At 30.4% G+C, this 21,520-nt stretch overlaps 1 protein-coding gene across 2 annotated transcripts in view; it reads left to right on the top strand.

Moving 5' to 3' along the window:
* The window catches only part of LOC129218389 (IDLSRF-like peptide), a 220,304-nt gene that overhangs the window by 84,573 nt on the left and 114,211 nt on the right, over window positions 1-21,520 (top strand). The window lies entirely within an intron of this gene.

Here is a 21,520-nt window from a genome sequence, read left to right as displayed (position 1 = left end):
AGCATATCTAACATTTATTTCAATTTTTAAAAAATGTACAGGTATAATGTGAATTTTATAAAAAAAAAAATGCGAATAAGAGAGCTTATTTTAAGAGCTATTTTTTTCCTATATCACGAATGGTGAAGAAAATTCAACAGAATAATTAAGGAAATATTTCAGCAAGTACTTCATAAGCATGCTTTTGAGAAAATGAAACACGAAAGAAATGAATAATTTTGCTAAACTCACAATAAAAAGAAGTAACTAATGAAATTTTACCTTAGTTCAAGTTACTGTAGTAACAAAAATACGCTGATACCAATGATTAAAATTTAGTAGCATCTAAAAGACACTTCAATATGTTACGTAAGAAAAAATGAGCAAATTTAGAGCATTCCCTCATCTTCAAAAAAACATCTGAAATAGAGGAAAAAATGAAATTTTCGGAAATTTTTGATTTTTTAAAGTACGATATCGTCATCAAGAAATTCATAAACATTTACCAAATTAGAGCAGATAGTTAGTTATAGATAGTTTTTCAATCTTAATCATTTTTACTGTTATCTTTTCATTCAAAGAGCTAGAAGAGTGGTTTGAAATCTGAAGTAAATTGGCAAAATTTCAATCTTTGTTAATATCTCAGATTCAAAAAAAGATCCGAATAAATTTTACTTTGCTCTTTTCTAATAGAGATTTGTTTATAGAATGTGGAAACATTTATTTTTTAAGTGTACGTTTATAACTTATGCAGTTATTGAATCACAAATTGGCTGCAATGAACTCTGAAAATTTAGGCTTAGTGTAAGCATCAACTTCTAATTTCAATAACAAAGCAACAAACAGTTTTTAAACTGCCATACTTTGCATTCCCTTATATATATGCATGGTTTACCCAAATAAAAATTTTCATTGAAATCTGTGACATGTCAGCCACAGCTGATTTGCTCATTTCGCATGGAATGACCCCTGTGTTTCTTCCGAAGATTTTGATATATTTTGTCTTACTGAAACTTGACTTTGTGAAGATATTGATTCTGCTGACTTATTTGACAAGAGATATACTGTTTTCAGAAAAGATCGTGATTTTGTGGCTAATGACTGTACGCGTGGTGGTTGTGTAATTATTGCTATCAAGAACTGTTTTTCTGCTGCTAATATTGACATGTTGGACTTAAATTTTGAATCTTTGTGGATATCTGTAAATTTGAGATTTTGCCGTAAATTGCTTTGGTGTGTTATTTATTGTTCGCCTGGTTTTAATAATGAAAATTATCTTCAGTGTTTTGACTGTTTTGATCGTTTTAGTTCTTTCGATAATATTTTTATCTGTGGTGAATTTAACCTGCACAATATCGAGGATCTTGAAAATGTTCATTTTTTGAATTCTTCTGTTAGAAATTTATTCAATTTTAGGAATCTGCGCGATCTTAAACAATTCAATAATGTTCTCAATTATAATCATAAATGCTTTAATTTATTTTATCTTATGTTCAGTTTAGCGATATTTCGGTTGTCCATAGTGTTGATCCTCTTGTTTCGGTGGATCTACATCATCCTGCTCTTGTAATTTGTGTTAATTTTGTGCGTCCCGCTAAAAGTGCTAACTATGATTTTAAGCGAGCTGATTTTTTAAAAATGTTTTGTATTTTTTCCGAGATTGACTGGAACTTTCTAAATGCTTTTGAAGATGTCACTTTGGCAGTCTTTTGCCATTAAAATTAATAACAGGAAATTTCCTTTTGGTACTCAACTGAAACCAAAATATTGATAAGGCATAAGAATAAAGTTCGCAAATTGGCTTTAAGAACTGACGATCCCAATGTGCTTAGTGAATTTCGAACTCTGAGATCTTCTCTTAAAAAGAGCATTAAAGATGATTACAGTAAATATTTGCGTATTACCGAAAATAATCTCATTTCTTATTCAAATAAATTTTGGTCCTACTTTAATAACAAATATTTCCTGCTTAACAAAATGTTTTACAACAATGTGTGCTATGATAATGATTGTGATATTGCTGGGGATTCGCAAATTACTTTGGTTCTGTGTATCAGCCTAGTTATTGCTATGAAAGAAATTTTAGTCTTTTTGAAAACAATGTTTGTGATCAAATTAAAGTTGATAATATTGGTTATGATGAATGATTATTGCCATTAACGCTTTAAAGTCCTCCTCAACAGTTGGGGTTGATAATGTGCCTTCTTTTATCGTTAAAGGTATCGTTGATGGGCTAATCTATCCTCTTCTTATTTTGTTTAACCTTTCATTAAAAAAGAACACATTCCCTGATGCTTTGAAGCATATGAAAATTATTCCTGTTTTTAAAACAGAGATTAAAAATGAATGCAGAAATTATCGCCCAATCGCAATTTTGAGCTCTTTTTCAAAAATTTTTGAATCTATTATTTATAAAAAGCTCATTCATCAAATAAAAAATTTAGTATCACCTGCTCAACATGGTTTGAATGGGTACATGGTGAATAGGCTTTATTTAAATATTAGTAAATGCAGTGTTTTGAGTTACAGTCGCAGATCTGAGCCATTCTTGCATCTTTATAAAATTGACCAACAGTGTTTATCGCGTTCTGACTTTGCTACGGATTTGGGCATCACTTTTAATACTAACCTTGATTTTACGCAACGTATTAACAACATTGTTTCAAGAGCATATAAGATTCTGGGTTTTTTTTAAACACAAGACTAAAGATTTTTCTAATTAGCAAGCACTTAAAACGCGTTATTTTTGTCTCCAAACTCGAGTACTGCAGTCTTATTTGAAATCCCTATTACAATAATAAATCTAAAACTCTTGAGCAGGTTCAATCCAAATTTGTTTATTACTTATGTTACAGAACTAATCATCAAAAATTTTTAACTTATTCTTACTCTCATTTATGTAAAATTTATAATGTTCCCACTCTTAAATCACGCCGTGAGCTTTTATGTCTTCTTTTTTTTCTACAAGATTCTACATAATTTAATTGACTGTTCAGATATCGTAAATTCGATACAACTTGCAGTCCCAAGTATGACTCTTGGGAGTCATTCTTCTTTTTAAAATATTTTTACTAGACGGAACTATGTTAATAATTTTGGTTTTTCAAATTTTACGAACTTTTTAACATTCATTGTCATGATTTAGATATTTTTAACTTGTCATTTTACAATTTTATTTTTTAATATTTTAAATGTATAGTTTGTTTTAATTGCTTTTTCTATATTGTTGCCACTGTAATTGGATTCTTTCTGTAGTGTGCAATGCTTTAATAAATAAATAAATAAAATAAATGAATATTTCTACGACATAACTTGCTTTGCACAAAATACTCGTTTGGTTGTTTTCAAAATAAGGATTAGCATTACATTTTTTATGAATGTAATATATCGTACAAATTGATTGAAAATAAATTTTTGTAAGACCCGTAACCAAATATTAAGTTGATTTTTGTCACATAGCTTAGTTTCTTCGATTAAAATTTATTCCAAGTGCTTCGAATAGTGAGTAATACTCACGTATTCAAATTCGCAAAATTCAACTATCGGAGTACACAGTCTATCAAAAGCTGCAAACTTTTTCAATCTATAAAACATTTGTACGAAAAATTTAAGATTATAGCTGAATTTGCGCACTATAGTTATATTTTACTAACATAGGAAGAGAAAACACAAATTGTTAACTTCTCCGAACAAATTCTTCTAACCAGTAATTTTTTAGTCAAAATCCTTCACAGATTTTAAAAAAACAAGCGCAAATAAGACAGACAGGTGTGCCGATGAAGAGCGGGAGCCCATGGCGAAGACTGCGTCATTAAAACTTTTAAGGGGGATTTGTTTCAGAAGAGTTTTATCTCATTTTTAGGGTATCTGGTCACTGAGAGGTTCTCCGTCATATTTGAGGAGGCTGCGCATTAACCTTTCGGAAACCCCTGAATGACGTGTAAAAGAATGAAATTTTAGACGGTAAAAAGAATGCGTGCGTATTAAAAGAACGATTATTAACTCCAGAAGCTATACATAACTTTCTGATTTCGTATTTCAGCTGAAATATGCCTAGCACACATTTTAATAGTAACAGGGCCGTGTTCAAGGGGAGGGTTTTAGGGGTTAAACCCCTCCCATCGGGGCTAAAATAATAAACCAAATGAAGAAAATTTATATTTGACTTTAATTAATTTCAATTTGAAATTTTAATATTCTTAAAAAAAATGAAAAAAAATGAAGAAAAAAAACTTTTTTTCTGAAGTTTTTCTTCAATTTCCGACTTTTAGAGCTTTACCAACTGGAATAATATTCTGGAAAAACTATTGTTGAAGAATATTTCAGTGTAATTTGCGTCTGCAATAAGCTCTTTATTGCTTCGTTTATCAAGCATTATTTTAGAACATAAAACCTGATATACATGCTGCATTATGAAATAAACTGTGTACAGTTTTTCACACAAATCGCAATATGCCGCATAGTAAACAAAATTAATTTAAAAAAAAAATAGGTTTTTTTTTTTTTTTTTTTTTTTTTTCAAGAAACGAACAAGGTTCGATTAAAAAGAAGCTGTAAAGTGAAAGTATACTGCTATCGCTTTTGCAGTCAGAATTATCCTTGGAGGGCAGGGAGGGGTCACAGCAATCCTTCAGATATCGAAATGCCATTGTTGGATCGACATTTTAAGTAAAAAACCTGAAGTCTGTGGGGGATTGAAATCCCCCCCCCACTTCGCTCTAGTAAAGATTTAGAAGCTTTAAAACCCCTCCCTTTTTGAAAATCTGGACACGGGCCTGAATAGTAATATTTTTAGTTCCTTTTACACAGTAAAGGGAGCATTGTATCCATGAAGAAAAAAAACTCACCCAAGAATTGACCTTAAATTCCATTTTGCTCACACCCGAATGAGAGTTTTTTTTTTTTTTTTTTTTCGACCCGACCCCACGTCCATATATACCTAAGAGTCTATGAACGCCCGAAATATTCATTTTGACGATCCCTGAGTTAATTACAACGATTGTTCTCGTGACGTCCGTATTTACGTATGTATGTGCGTATGTATCTCGCATAACTTAAAAACGGTATGCCGTAGAAAGCTGAAATTGAGTATGTGACTCCTAGTGGGGTCTAGTTGTGCATCTCCCCTTTTGGTTGCATTCGGATGTTCCAAAAAGGGTCTTTAACACCTTCTTGGGGGAAAATCATTGTTAGTTTCAATGCGAACTCAAGTGGTGTTATATTTTGGCAGGCACTTTGCGATACATCGCCAGGCTTTTGGCTGCCAACTTGTCATCAAATTTGGCGGTTTTTTTTAAATCTTGTTTTAATTTAGCCACTATTGGCAATATTTTGAGTTAACCATTTAATCACATCAAAATTGCTAATATTGGGAACATTTATATGCGTTTTTTTTTTTTTTTTTTTGCTTCGGTTTGCAATAAACTATGGGTGAAAATATTTAAAGTGTTTCTTTACTTACTGCAAGGCACTATTATCATTAAAAGGCGTAAAAGGAAGTCATGTGATGCACACATCAGCTCGTTTTTACATCATATGTTTGTTTTTAAGCAGGAAACTCCGATTTACGAGTATTTGAAATTTGTACGAATTTCCAGTGCGTAACTTCGTAAGCAGAGCTGCGTCTAAACTCGTTAGCCACATGTGACTGCTTGATAAAAAAGTAAAGATTTTATTACTATATTTAAATCACTAGTGGTACCCGCACGGCTTTGCCCGTAGTAGAAAAATGAAAAGGTCATTTGATTCGCCTGTATATTTACAAATAATGGATGATGAATTTCTCGCCAATTTGCTGTGTTCATTTTCTCGCCCATGTTACGGTTTCACTTTATGAGAATTTGGTAATTTACTCGTCCACTGTATGATAATTTGCTCGGTAAAATGTTCTTAAAATTGAAATAGAAAAATAACAAAATCGAATTTTCGAAAAATCGCTTCTAAGTGCGCACCCCTATGCTACGAACTAATAGGGAAGTTTTCGATTTTTCAATTTTATTTTTATATGATAGAGTAACCTGTATGAACATCATAGGTGAAAAAATTTTTGCGATACGATAAGTAGTTTTTTTTAAATTAATTTTTAAAGTTCAAGCGCCTTTGACGTCAGATGGCATAGGAAGTGACGTTATGCGCCTTCCGGTAGGGCAGAAGCCGAAGGTCACGCATTCGACTTCGAAGACGAAACGTAAAAGGCTATCTCCTCGCATTTAACTCCTCGCGTTTCTGGAATATTAAACCTCTCATCCTCTCGGAAATATTCGAATATCCTCATTGATGTTACATGAGGAAGATTATTTAGATTGTGCTTTAACGAATCCGGTCTCCATAGTGTGTTCAAAAGGATTATTGAATTTCTAAAAAATATAAATATCAGCGCGCTCAAAATATTCCTAGCGAAAACAAGGGATCTTCGGCGGAAGGCTGCCCGTTTGCGCCCTGTGACGTAGGCTAGTGACGTTTCAGAAGCGCGCACTTTTGCGCGTGGATTTTTAAAAATTCATTAAAAATCAACCACGGTGTTTTAAAATTCGGCGACTGTGAATTTTTTAGTTTTGAGGGTCAATTAACAATATCCAATAGCCAAAATATGAACATTTAATAGGTTGCAACTTCCCTATTCTGTGCCAAATTTCATGAAAATCGGCCGAACGGTCTAAGCGCTATGAGCGTAACAGACATACAGAGATCCAGACATCCAGAGACAGACTTTCAGCTTTATTATTAGTAAAGATTTAAAAAATCAAACTAAATTACCTGTTTGAAATTCTTCATTAGCAATAAAATCCTCAATTTTTCTACCGTGTAGCTGTAAGCTACAGAACACTCATATATTGGATGTTTTACAGAAGTTGTCATATCTTACAGTAAAACAAAAAAAAAAAAAAAAACCCAGCAACTAAATCCTGGCACATATTTTTTAGTATTTACGTATAGTTAAGATGAGTAGCATTTTTGAGCAAATCTTTTCGCTCTCAGGCCCTTAGAAGCTAAAAATGGAATGGCTGTTTATTTCTTAGTATAGAATTTCGTCTTTTAAAGCCCTTTTCCATCTACAGTTCATATTTTGCTCCTGTGTTTATGTTTTTTCAAGCTATATATTTTCCTACTGTTTTGCATGCATTTGTTTTATTCATTTTAGAGGCGATAAATCTTTATAAGGTATTTTATTCCCTAATTTTTTCATACCAAAACTTCCGTTTGAAAAGTTAAATAATAATAATTAAAAAAAAAAAAAAAAAAAACAAGAAATCGCAGTTACTGACGTAAAATGAACAGTTTCAACTATCCGAAAATGTTGTCGCCGAAACTAAACATCCATAGCTTTCTAGAAGAAATTTGATATTAGCAAAATTTAAAACTTTTTTTTTTTTTTTTTTTTGTATAACTTGTGAGAATTCTTGCAATTCCTCGTATATACTAGTACACTGTGAAAAGAAATTTTATTAATTAGCATGCTTGAAATGACATTACAGGAAACATTTAATCTTCATATAACTAAAACAATTAAATTTGACATTTGAATCGTTACCATTTTTCTCAAATGTGGACGAAAAAAATTCTCCAACTGTTTTTAGGCTTCTCAGACAATAAGGAACTTAAAATATCTCCCCCGTTTTTTTGTTAAAACCTAAAGGGGGAAGGGTATTTACATACGCTTAAAGAGTTTTATTTTTAACCTTATAGCACGAGCACAGCCGTGCGGGTGCAGCTAGTGTAAAATAAAACAAAGAATCATTCCTCCATGAACGTTAAGGAAAAACAAGTGCAATAAAACGTCTATTAAGATTTTAATTTACTTTAAGCGCTGATGTAAGTACACCTCATCTAAGTTTTCAAACGTCTTTTTGTTTCTTTTAAATTCATGTTTAATCAAAGAGAAAACATATTCTGCCACGGCCTTCTCATTGTCGTTTAACTAAGCAGCATATTTTCACTGTTTAGGGTTTTATATTTGTTGTAGCAGACAACTCGGCATGTTCCTCAATTGCATTACACCGCGGCAATGAAGTTCATTAGTAACATCATTCTCAGTTAAGGGAGAAGGAGACTAATTAGGTCTTTGGACATCGGTAGATAATCACATTTGCTTGTGAAGTAGGTCGTCCCTATCTTCATAATGTAATTAGTGATTATGATACCTCACAAGAAATTAATTGTGAAACTATTTCATTGAAACATAAACCTCGAACTCAGAAAACGTTTTCTTGGGAAAATGTCTTAAGATTAACAAATTACGTGCATGTTTTCAATGAAAAGTATTATCTACAAATATGAGCGAAAATTGAACCATTTTGAATTCACCTTCTTCAGTAATAAATTATTTTAAGTACACAAATAAAATACTCTATAAAATCATCTTTACATGGGTGATTTAAATTAGAATTTTTGAAAGTTTTGAAAAACACTTCTCTATCTCCATTCATTATGCGATGTTTGGGTGACATAAATAATTAATCTTCATGCTTTTTCATTAATCATTCAAGAAAATCTAGACGAGCAGAAAAATATCAAGCATCATACTGCTATTTACTAATCTGGGCATCTTTGAATTACTTGTTCTAGCCCTTGAGTACAAGAATTTCTTCTTTTTAAGAGAATTATACCAAGAAAATCTTGAAATTTCATGATAGGTGTGAGTGCTGTACCTTGAGACACTGCTAAGTTCTAAGAATATATTTTTAACAGTCAAGTTTTTGTAATCTCTAAAAGTAACCTTCACCACTAAATGGAGCTATAGTAAAAATCAGCATCAAATAAGTAAAATTCACGATCATGTGAGAGAAAGAAAATTTCATGACTCCAAAGTAAATACTTTCTTCATTTTAATTTCATTTTCTGTCTTCGATTTTTAAATTTTATCAACTGAATTTTAATTTGTTACTAGCTGACCCGGCAGACCTTGTTCTACCACATGTATTATTTCTAAAATTCAAAAACTCTGTTGGATAATTTACAACTTCGTCACAATCGCAAACTGTATCGATCGATTTGTATGATACCAACTCGCCAGGTCGTATCTCAAAGTTTATAAATCGTCAACCTCGACATTTTTTGCTGCCAAATATAGCTCATTATAGAACATTTTCTCGAATCAACGATGGTGCTGAAATTTTATGCATTCCAAATTTTCATCGACAGCAAATTTTCATTCGTCCATATCTGACAATTTGTCCGAGAATTTGTCAGCAAATGGATCTTGTAGCACTTGGACGTACATATTTTAGATGGACCTTTTCAACTTTACGATACAGTGGCGAGTATTTCAAGTAAACTTTAATCTCATCAGCGAGTTTTGAATGTAGAATGACGGAAATGTTTGTCTGAAATCACTTGAAGAGAGTAACAGAGTACCCTCGTTCCCTTTTGATGTACACTGCGTCTGGGTTATTTTCAATATTCAGTGGCAGCTTAAATGCTGAATGAGCTGTTCAAACATAGAACAGAACAATCTATGACAGTTTTAACTTCATATTCCTAATGCGTAGAATAATCTCGAGTATTTATTTTTAAAAAGTAACCTGCTGAAAATATTATAAATGCATCTAACATACATCGATTATAATTGTAAGTAACAATACATCAGCCTAAATTTATCAACATTTTAGTCATGCAGCTGCAGACACATTTATAAACATCTGTGTTCTATAACATCAATAAACAGAAAACTCAAAATTATTCTTCAGCGCATTTTAATTATTAGTTTCCTTCAAAATTTACGTCAACATCTGAATCAAACTGATTCTTTCTTAAATTTTAAACTTTTACCTTCAATTTAAAGTTATTAAACTTTCATACCTCGAAAAATTGCCATTGAAAGATTTCTAATTAAAAAATATTTTATAAAAAAGCGTGTCTAATGTCTGAAACTGTAAAAACTAACTTAATTTTAAGTTCAGAGTTAACGTGAAAGTTCTTACGACATATCTTTCCAGAGCTAAATTATCTTGAATATCATAGATAGATCTTATGAGGACATCCAATGAGCTCATCAGCTGGAATTTTCAACATTTCCTTTCTTCTACTGCGCAATTTTCAACATCTGCCTGAATATAACTATGAATATCTGTTACAAAATTTCAATAAAGAACGTCTTCAACATTTTTCTTCAGCCTTTCAAACAATCTTTCTCTTCAAACTTTACATCAGCAGCCGACTTAAGTTTATGCTTTCAGTAATTTAAAAGCCTGCATTTCAGTTTCGTAGTCATTGCTTTTTGATTCCCAACTCAGTAATTTACCACTGAAAGAGTCCTAATAAAATACATTTTTTGAAGGACACAGTTTAAACAAAGTCTTGAACCATTAAACTGAAGTACAACTCTAGAAATAACGTTTCGAAGATAAGTTTGCTCATTTATCCGAGGAAAGATTTTTTAGTAAACAAATCTGACAAAATATCTCCCAAAAGAACAGAAAATATACAACCTGCATTAAATATGTTCCTAACTTCAACTTACTCAAGGTCACTTTACTAATAATACGTCTTTGCAATTCAAACTAACGGAATCTGTGTCTTTCATAGAATATGCTTAGTAAAGTGATGAAAGTAAATTTAAAAAAGAAAAGGCCAACCTTTTACACAGCTGAAATCAAAGCCAAACTTTTTCAAAACTTTACTTTGTGAAAGATTGTTTGAAATTCTGCCGCTTAGCCTTTTCGCAATTTTTGGCTCATATGTAAATTACTTGAAATGTAGTTTGGATTTTTTTTCCACTTTATGAACAGTTGTGTGAGAAGAACGCCTTCGTGTATTAGTGGACTAATTTTAGATTCGTTTCCCTTTACGAAAAGAGCTCTTACCATCACGCAGAACCTTATCAAACACGCAAGATAAACCCACGCTTTCAACCCGTTCTTTGTTCATTGCTAGCTATAGAGTACGCTTCTAACTTCAGTTCTGGCCTTCAAAAAGAAGGAATTTCAGTAACTTTAGCACAGATTTCTACATATTTTTGTTTTCCCTATACACTTTATAACTCCCATAAACACTTAAGTAATCTTTACGTGTTTTATAATTAGCTCTTAATTACATTTGAGAGCATTAATTACCTTTTTTTTTCATGACTCAAACATTCCTTTTTAAACTTCCTGATTTATCATCGAGTTGTCCTTTTGAAGCGATCATTATTTGTTCGAAAGCCACAATTCAAGTGGGCGGATCACACAGAAAAATTTCGTGGACTACGTTCGCCCACGCATTTGTTTCCCCGTCATCAGCGAGTGGATCAACTTTTCTCCAACCATAAGTGAGAACGTGGGAGGAAAACTTGCGATTGGCTCGAAATGCGAAGGTGTGATAAAATAATAATCAATTCAAACTCTGTGAAATTCTGTGATATTTGTATTGGACACAATTTTCCTTCTCGATAGTAAATGTAATGATATTTTCCCAAGCCTCCAAAATACACCTGAGAAAGTATTTTATTTTATTTTAATTTAATTCCGCTATTTGAAACGTGAAAATATATTTTCAATGATTTAATAGATCATAAGTATAGAAATGTATTTCAGCATTTACCATTTTTGTGAAATATATTTTGTTTTTTCTACTAAGAAATGTGTTAAGTAAATTGCACGAAGGAAACAATGTAACGGAAAATTTAATACTAAATCGTTAATATGATCATTGAATAAATTAGTTTCAACTGTTGTATGCTACACTGTAGCATTTAAATATCCTTATTTTTTAATCGATGGCGGGGTTCCAATGCGAATCTACTTAAAAGAAAAAAATGCATATTCACTGATATTATAAAACTAACACAGCAAATTAAAACAAGAGGATAGTTTTACGTGACTCCCACTTCGTACAATGTGCTCAAGTATGAAATAAAATTATTAATTAAAAAAAATATTGTTAATGGGGTCTTTCGGGCAGTTTGAAAAATTTTAAACGTCCCTATTTTTAAATAAAAGATCATTAATTATTCCATTTAGCTTTTGATTTGAAAGAGTAAATAAGACAAGCTTATGAGAACACCTTTTCTACCATGTAGATATATACACACCTTTGGACTCTAAGTGTTACTAAATTCTAATACAAACTTCGTTTTCAATTTCAAATATTAAAGTTGGACTTATTAAGGACATAATTGTTTCGAAAAATAAATGAAAATATGCATTCTAAATTCTGTGTTAAAAGTATTCTGGCATGGCATAAACCTTATTTGTAAGGTATTACTTCACTACCTGGACCATACGATGCAAATTTTTACTTAAAAAGGTGCCTGAAAATGTAAAGTCAGCCTTTGTCTTGTAGGTCCAAGATACAAATTAGTTTTCTAAGACGAGAACTGCTTCCCCGGGAAAAATACTAATCAATATTTCTCCTTCATTTAGCATGCAAAGATACTTTATTACAAAAGTCGATTGCAACACCGTTTTGATCCAGCAGAATATGGAACTCTTCCACGATTTTCAGGGCAGTGCTAATGACAACGAATTTTAGAACTCTAGGTTGAATAAATGTGCTTCCTTTAAGTATAGCAGTTCCGCGTTCGTTGTTCAAATGCTTTTGTTAAAGTCGTTACATTAAAAGAGTTCACTTATGGTTTTCTGTCTCTCTCAGATATATTTTGTAAATATGATAAATTTTAGCAAAATATGCGACGGTGCAACGCATAGACCGAGAGATACATTGCGCAATGCTACAGACAATCATTTCTTTTGATGTAGCTTTCTTTTGCTTATTTCTGTATTCTTAGAAGTAAATTAATGGAGTGATATAAAACTCCTTCGGAAAAAAAGTGTAAAAATTACATTTACCAATTAATTTTAAATTAAAAAAAGACCACATTATTCAATCTAAAGTATTTCAGAGCACAGTTTCTTTCGATTACATATCGAAAGTTCTCCACTAAATGCAAAAATTGCTACTTTCAGTGTTAATAAATATTTCAAGGTACTTTATAAAAATTACCTACGTTATCAGTTCTATTGAAAATTTTCAGAAATTATTTATTTATAATTTTTACACATTAACTAATTATCTAGTCTACATAATCTACACACCTTGCAATGGAATATTATTTTTCCTTAAAAATCGGAATCAACATTTTTCAAAACATTGATAGCATCAAATATAACTCAACATACGATTGAATTGAAGTCATAAATTTCAGTCTTTTATAGACGAGTAATTACTTTTTTCTGCAAAATACATTTCAGACCCGTTCTTCTACAGATAAACAACATTTTTTTAAGAATGCTTACATCTTTTTTTAAGGTTTTAAATAGTTGAAAATGTCAAAGATTATGTAATTTTCTTTTCTATAATTAATTTAAGAACATTACATTATCTTTAAAAAACAAAGAATAGCTCTAAAAGAAGAAAGAAAAAAATAACATTTTTCAAAATGTTTCGGGTAATAATATAAAAACTTTCTTTTCCAAAGCTTTCTTTTTTTTAACTTTTTATGTAACTAATTTAGTCTTTTTTTCTATACCAACACCTGCAGTTACTGCATTCCTGAAATGATAGATATTAATCAACTTTTAAACGAAAAAAAAAGTTAAATTTATCCTGCTTCAAGACTTTTATTTTGATTAACGGATTCGTTATGCTAATGAAGGCTTTGTGTTACATTTTGAGGCACGTTTAAACTGATTTGTTTAGTCAGTTACAAGTATTTTGACCGAAGACAAAAAGTGTTGTCTAATAAAAAAAAACAAGTTAAAATTAATCATACATTGTCTATTGCGAAAAGAATACATTAAAGATAAATTTCATTATTTTTCCAGACCAACCTTTAGCCTATTCAACGCGGAAAATATTATTTTTTCAACCGTTAAAATCGTCCTGTAATATCGTTCTTTAAAACTTATTCGATTTAAGAAAATCATTTTCGGCGGATTTTGTAAAAAAGATATTCAAAACTTCATTCCATACATGTGGATTTCCAAGTCTTAATAGTAGAGTTAATTTTAGCAAACATCTTTGTTTCCTTTTTAAAATACATTTTGAAACTTCAATAACTTATCTTTTCAAAAAATAATGATACTTAAATCTCAAATTTATGTTTCCATGAATTTACTAACTATATTGATTAAACTAATTTTACAAAAAAAGTAATAACAAATAAACAATACTGTCAAGTAGCCACCAAAAACATTTATTATAACTAGATAGTGAACGTTTATATACTTATCTTGAATTTGAGATCCGAGGATCGGTAGCTGCCAGTGTTTTGTAAACGTCATTATAAAGGGTGTTTTTTTTTTTTTGTTAGAGGTATAGAACTTTATGTTGGCAACACTGCTTGACATGTGTGCCATTTTGTTAGCTGTCACTTGTTTTGTGTTCAGTTCGGTTTGCCATTTCATCATGAATAGACAACAAGGCGGTGCAACATGCCACACAGCGCGTGTCACAACTGATTTATTGAAAGAAACGTTCGGTGAACGAATAACTTCGCGTAATGGACCCGTGAATTGGCCTGAAAGATCATGCGATTTAACACCGCTGGTCTACTTTTTGTGGGCCCATGTGGAGTCTCTGGTCTGCACCGATAAGCCACAGACGATTGACGCCTTGGAAGAGAACATTCGCCACCTTATTACTGACATACGGCCTCTATTGCTGCAAAAAGTGAGAAAATTGAACTTTCCAATTGGTCTTTCTCCTAGCCAGCCGAGGTGGCCATATGCCAGAAATCATATTTAAATAAAAATGGCAAAGAATCATCTTTCAAATAAAGTAACATTCATGGCAATTAACAACATTTAGCTGTGTTTTATATGAACCTAAAGTTCTCTACCTCTTAAAAAGACACCCTTTATATGTTTATTTGATTTGCTTGAGAGTTTGTGATCTAGTATTCTACCTATGTTGACACTTATAAGTACTAAATAATATTATATTCAACATTGCATTTGGAACTTTCTCACATTCGTGCTGTTAAAAAATCCTTGTTAATATTTTACAATGCTAATATATTTAGAAAATATTGAAGGAATTTCTGTTTGATTTGACAGCAGAACAACTATTTTTTAAAATATAAGTATTATTTGAGATTTTTCTGTACACTATTATTAGTACATTTATTCTATACACTATTATCTGCTATCAATTTATTTATAATATGAATTTGAATTCTTCAATTGATATGGTACTATTTAAAATGTGTTTCGAATTAATTAAATACAATCAGAATGAAATAACCATTTACTCACAATAATTCATTACAGTGTGATTTCTACTTAAACTGATAGTTGACTCCATCTTATTCGTCGTAATGTAACGTATTTTTTTTAAATTTAAACATTGATTCCGTAATTTTACTACCGAATAGTTGTTGTTTGAAAATAAATCTCTATGTAAGTTATTTATGAAATGATTACTTACAAAACTATTTATTTAAGTCTAAATGTATTATTACGACCTGAGATTGCTCCGTACATTATTACTTTAGTATCTAGTTGATTTACATTTTGAATTAACTTGACATGACATTAGTACAAACAATTTAAACAAATACACTACAATCGCCGTAAAAGTAATCAAGTAACCATTTATTTTCAATAATTCATGAAAATAAAATTCTACTTAAACTAAAATTTATAGATCATTAGTCTATTGATTGAGTCTAAATGTATTATTACTACCTGAGATTGCTGCGTTCATTATTACTTCAGTATATAGTTAATTTACATTTTTAATTCACTTGACGTGACTTTAGCATAAACACTTCAAATTAATCAACTACAATCACCATGAAAGTAAGCAAGTAACCATTTATTTTCTAAAATTCATGAAAATGCAAAATTCTTCTTAAACTAAAAATCATTGACATTAGTCTATTGATTGAGTCTAAATGTATTATTACGACCTGAGATTGATCTGTACATTACTACTTTAGTATCTAGTTAATTTACATTTTGAATTCACTTGACCTGACATTTAGTACAAACACTTCAAATTAATCAACTACAATCACCATGAAAGTAATCAAGTAACCGTTTATTTGCAATAATTTATAAAAACGTTAAATTCGACTTTAACTAAAAATTATTGATCATAATGTAACGTGTTTCTTTGAAATGAAAATATTAATTTCGTCATCTTACTACGGAATAGTTTTTGTTTGAAAATAAATCTCTACGCGAGTTAATTATGAAATGATTCCATTTAAATCCACTGCTTGAACAAGACTACGTACCTTAATTGTGTTTCAGTTGTCAGTGCAACGCTTTTAAGCGATTTATAGTAATCATACTTGATATTCTTTCTCTTCCTCATCCTGAGTAACAAGTAAACGTTAGAAACGAATTAATTACGAAGTAATGGTTCTATAAATTAGTTTTAGCAAGCAGAAATTTCTCGACTAATCTCTTTTGCAAAATCTGATGGCTTTTCTTTTTTCATTCCATTTACTGGAAGGATTCTCTTCTGATTGTATTATCTATTATGTTCTACCTCGAATGAAAATTGTAGCCATAGCTGATACAAAAACAGATTATGAAAACTAGATAGAATAATCAGTCATTTGCTGCTTCCTGTTTCAGTTTCATAATAATCATCATTAGTTTTGATAAATTATTTGGTGCTGCAAACCTATGCTCAAAAATGTCTGGAAATATCTATGTATTTATTTCATTACTCAGAACTAAATACATGTATAGTTTCGTCAAATACTTCTTTAAATATCAAGAAATATGTTTTGTAAGCAAGAATTTATTTCAGGGAGGTAAAATATAGATAATTTATTTAAGGAGTAATTGTGTGAAAATAAAGTATTTTTCATATGCAACGAACAGTTTAAGCGATCTATTTGTTTTCTACGAATAATAGCAAGACATGTTTTAGAAGAAGGAAGAATGTGTTATTCTAATGGCCTAGTGTAATGGTGTATTTGTACAATGATTTTGTTGTTGCTGTTGACTTATGGGTGGTCAAAATTGAACAGAAAGCGGTCCAGATAGACTCGGCAATTTCAATATTTGGCTTTCGTCTTGATAATACAAATACTTGTCCACTCTAGTTAGAGAATTAATTTAGATAAACAAAACACTGAAGCTAAATGATGGCTTTATTAATTACTCAGTTTTTTACGGTTTTGTGTTTGGTACATAATATTTTTCAAAATATGTGCATAAAGATTAGCTTATTTTTTAAGGTTTCAAAGTTTAAATAATATTGTGCAACAATAATTAATTTATTTATTTAGCCGTCACTTAAAAGTAAGCATTACTTTTCATTAACATAAACTGAAGCACCTAGAAACAAAGAGATGTAAGTGCTGAAATTAAAAACTTGGTGATAATTATTGAAAATGGTAGGGTAAACTTTCATCTGTTTTGGGGCAAGAGATGGTACTATAATCCCTGTTTGGTGCAGTTATACTGTAGGATTTTGAAAAACTTTTCAATGAAAACCTACCTTTGGTTTTGAGCTTTGAACGCATTTTACCCAAAACTTAAAACAGTCCACATACATTCCTTTGCTTTTGAATTCCCCAAGTCATAAAATATTTTATTTATGCAACTGCACAAATTAAGTGACCACAGTTGATTGTCCTAGATTAACATTTTAAATTTTTGACACTTATTGTAAACGTCTGTCCTATTTTTCAAGCAGTAACACATTCTTCAAGAAATTACCGTAATGCCTGTGCGAATAGATGTAACGAGTTGGTAACAAAACCGAAAAAAAAAAAAAAAAAAAACTTCAGAATTCTTACACAAAAGATCAATAAAAAACAAACCCAACATTAATTTCACTCTCCATTTAAACATTTAACCTTACGATGTGAAACGCATTCAAGCATATAACTTTCGCCTAAACTCATTTCTTAATGTCTTTCAGTTGCACTCTGTATGCAAATAAAATTGCTCTAAATTTCCTCAAAAAGACGGGAAATTTTCTCCATTAGCGAATCTTTGCGTGTCTTGAACTCGTTTGTCGCCAAAGAAGCTGCAATGACAGCGTTGCAGTTGATCGAAAAGGAAAGGAATCATAAGCACTAGATGGAGAAAATTTAATGAGCATTCAGAGACATGATTTTATTTTTTAAAAAAATGTCTGCATCCATATAAACAACAATGGTTTTCATATGACGTTTTTTATTCTATGGACTTGAGAAAAATAAATTATTTGTAAACTTATTTCGGTAGCTATTTACTTCAGTGTAAAATAAAGAGTAAGTAAATAAATAAATTTACTATTTTACAAAAAGTAAATTTGCTGCGTTTGTTGTTTCGCAATTTTTCTACTATAAAGATTAGTTTATGTAAATCCCGCAAAAAGTTTATAGTGATGTTTTTATCTTTGAAAATTTAAATTCCTGAAAAGTAAGATTACTTACTGGAGAGAAAGCTGATTTTTATCTACAAAGTGAGATTTAATGATTCAACTCATTAAAACATATTGTTTGCGAAATAAAAGGAAATTTGAGCTAAAAGAATAACACAGCAAAATATACAAATAATTACTGATTGCGTGTCCAATTGCGTGTTACAAATGTTAAACGCAGGCGTGCTGAGTCATACGATTCGTGTGCAACAGGTTCTCAAATTTATCCGATACGTTCAACACTTCGCGAATTTCCTGAAGGTGAGGATATTCACTGGTTGGATTGGCCAAGCAGATGTCCAGACTCGAATCCTATAGAGCATGTTTGGGACTCTCTTAGGAGCGCAATAGCAACTCGCAACACCCCTCCGGGGAATCTCCATAGCCTGAGTACAACGTTGTTGAACGAGTAGAGACAATTGCCCCAGGATCTCATAAACAGTTTCATTTCAAATATGGAGTCACACTGCGAGGCCTATATGTCTGTTACGGAGGACCAAACCACATATTAACCCATTTTCTTTTGTTCAATTTTACAACCGCTGTTTCATACCCTCCGTCTCTAACGAGTGTTATATGTGAATATGTGTGTATTTTAAATTTTGGATGGTCATTTGTTTTGTATTGTTTCAATGTATGTACACACCAAATTTCATTAAAATTGGTCCAGTAGTTTTGGAGATAATTGACCAAATCTGAAAATTCTCTTAATTTCTTGAACCAGTGTAGTATCATTGCTAATTGTAACTATATAAAAACTGCTAACAAAAGATGTCTCATTGTTTGCTGACACACTAGTTTACCGTTCCCGAGTCAAAGCTCATTGTAGCAATTGATTTCTTTAGGAATTTATGGTACTTGCCTACGCTGAGAATGTAAAATAAAATAGAATCAGCAGTTTGGGCTTAATGAACACATTAACTTGTACACAAAACTACCTCCCAAAAAATTTCAATAATAAAGACTGTGATTCATTACTATATATATATATATATATATATATATATATATATATATATATATATATATATATATATATATATATATATATTATATGTATATATATATATATATATATATATATATATATATATATATACATATATTATATGTATATATATATATATATATATTATATGTATATATATATATATATATATATATATATATATATATATTATATGTATATATATATATATATATATATATATATATATATATATATATATATATATATATATATATATATATATATATATATATATATATATATATATATATATATATGATAAAGATATTTCCTTCTATTCAAAGGACATGGCTCTTTGTTTTCTTGGGTTATTCTTTCGATAACGAATTCTTTACTTTCCAGTTAAGACTAACGCACACTTTTCAACTTGAATACTGTAAAGTTAAATATAGTTTTGTTGATTGAAAATCTTTTATGTCATCTTGTCTAAGTAACAGACTTTCTTGCAATTAGTTAATTAGTTCAAACTTAAAATACTACGTTATCTGCAAAAATGTATGCTTAATCTTAAATATCAACAAGTTAGTTAATTAAACAGTGCCCATTTAAAGGTTATTTAAATTGAAATATGATTGATTCTCACTCGCAATTAAAAGAATCTTAAAATAAGGCTATGTTCTTTGCGTTAAGAGAACAAAGTCTTATTTAAATCAACAGCTCAGTTTCATTAATATCAGTCTATGCAACAATAGAGTTCAAAAATAAAATGAAATACCTTTGTCTTCAACGCAAAACATAGAAGCTATATGTTTTGACTTCGTGTGGTGAAAACAATTTCATTTTCTTCTAGAAATTCCACCAACTAATTTGTTTGTCTAAAAGTTTTGCTATTATAAAGAAAACAATGCCAACAAAGCTGATAGTATTTGTTTTTCTAAATCTTCTTACCTATTCGCTGAACTTCTGCATTTGAGATGGGTTCTTAAATAAGTTCACTATATTATTTTTATTTAGACAAATGATGCTTTCAATTAAATTACATAAGTCTGCGTTTATTATTTTACTCATAATAGACGAATTATAAATAATACAATAAACGCATTAGAACTTGCATTTTTATTTCAATCATAATAAATGTTTAGCATTTTACTATAAATGAACAAAATATAATTTTAACAAAAGTATTTAAAAAAATATAATATTTCATGCATCAACTGTCCTTACTAACGTTAATTTTCTTTTGATATTTTTCAAAAACTACACTGAAAACAGCAATGCTCATTCATTAACATTTTCCTAAATTAAATGATATGAGTGAGGACGCAAATCACCTTCAAAATATGAATGTGGTAGCATTACAACACAGATTCTATTAAGTAATATTTACTCATTAGCGAAAAGGATTTTCAGTACAATTACGAAACCTCCATGAGAGTGCATTCAGTTGAACAATTTATCACAAGAAACTTAAAGTCTGTCTTTTCAAAGTTCCACGACTATTTACTCTCATTTACATGTAGACAAAATACCGCAGATTTAGGCGAGTAACTTGAAAAGGAAAGTTAGAACTTTCATTTTGTTAATTTATCTTTCTGACTTCCTTCAATGAAGTAAATTTTGAATAAATGCTTCCTCCTAAATATTAAATTTCAAGAAATCTGCAAATTCTGCTTAGTAACTTCATCCTACTGATATTTATCAAATTTTTTGTACTGATTACAATTGGTCTAGCTTGGTTATAACCTTAAAGAGTTTTTACGCTTCTAAAATTTATTATCAATTTATTTATCGTTATTTTACTACTGTCAAACAGTTCTATCTTCTGGTTTACAGAAGACGAATTAAATGTTACTGTCATCTGTATAACATTCAGCACTAGTTTTCAGCAGTAAATTATTTATGCGAATTTAATCTTAGTTTCCTTCTTCTCTCATTCCTCCGCGCCTCTTATATTTTGTGTGGATACTAAAACTAACTTACTCTAAAAGTCGAAATTGAGCACACGCTTCTTCATTTTTTTTTTAATTTTTTTAGTTTTATGTTATAGAAATTAAAATAAATATACGGAGTAAATCAAAATGAATATAGCGATTATAAATGGCTACAACTATTTAATGAAAGCAAAATTGATCGGTAAGATTTTCACAGAATGTAGACGGATCTTCAAAATTTACGACAAGGTGATTGTTTTTCCCTTGCCCAGCACAATTGAAGAACTGAAAGTAGGCATTTGTAATACACTTGCATCGGTTACTGGTTGAATGCTTCAGAATGTATGGT

The sequence above is a fragment of the Uloborus diversus genome, chromosome 3 (genome assembly GCF_026930045.1).
Source record: "Uloborus diversus isolate 005 chromosome 3, Udiv.v.3.1, whole genome shotgun sequence".
NCBI lineage: Eukaryota > Metazoa > Arthropoda > Arachnida > Araneae > Uloboridae > Uloborus > Uloborus diversus.
Note: the sequence above shows the minus strand (reverse complement) of the source record. Positions and strands in the feature narration are given on the sequence as shown.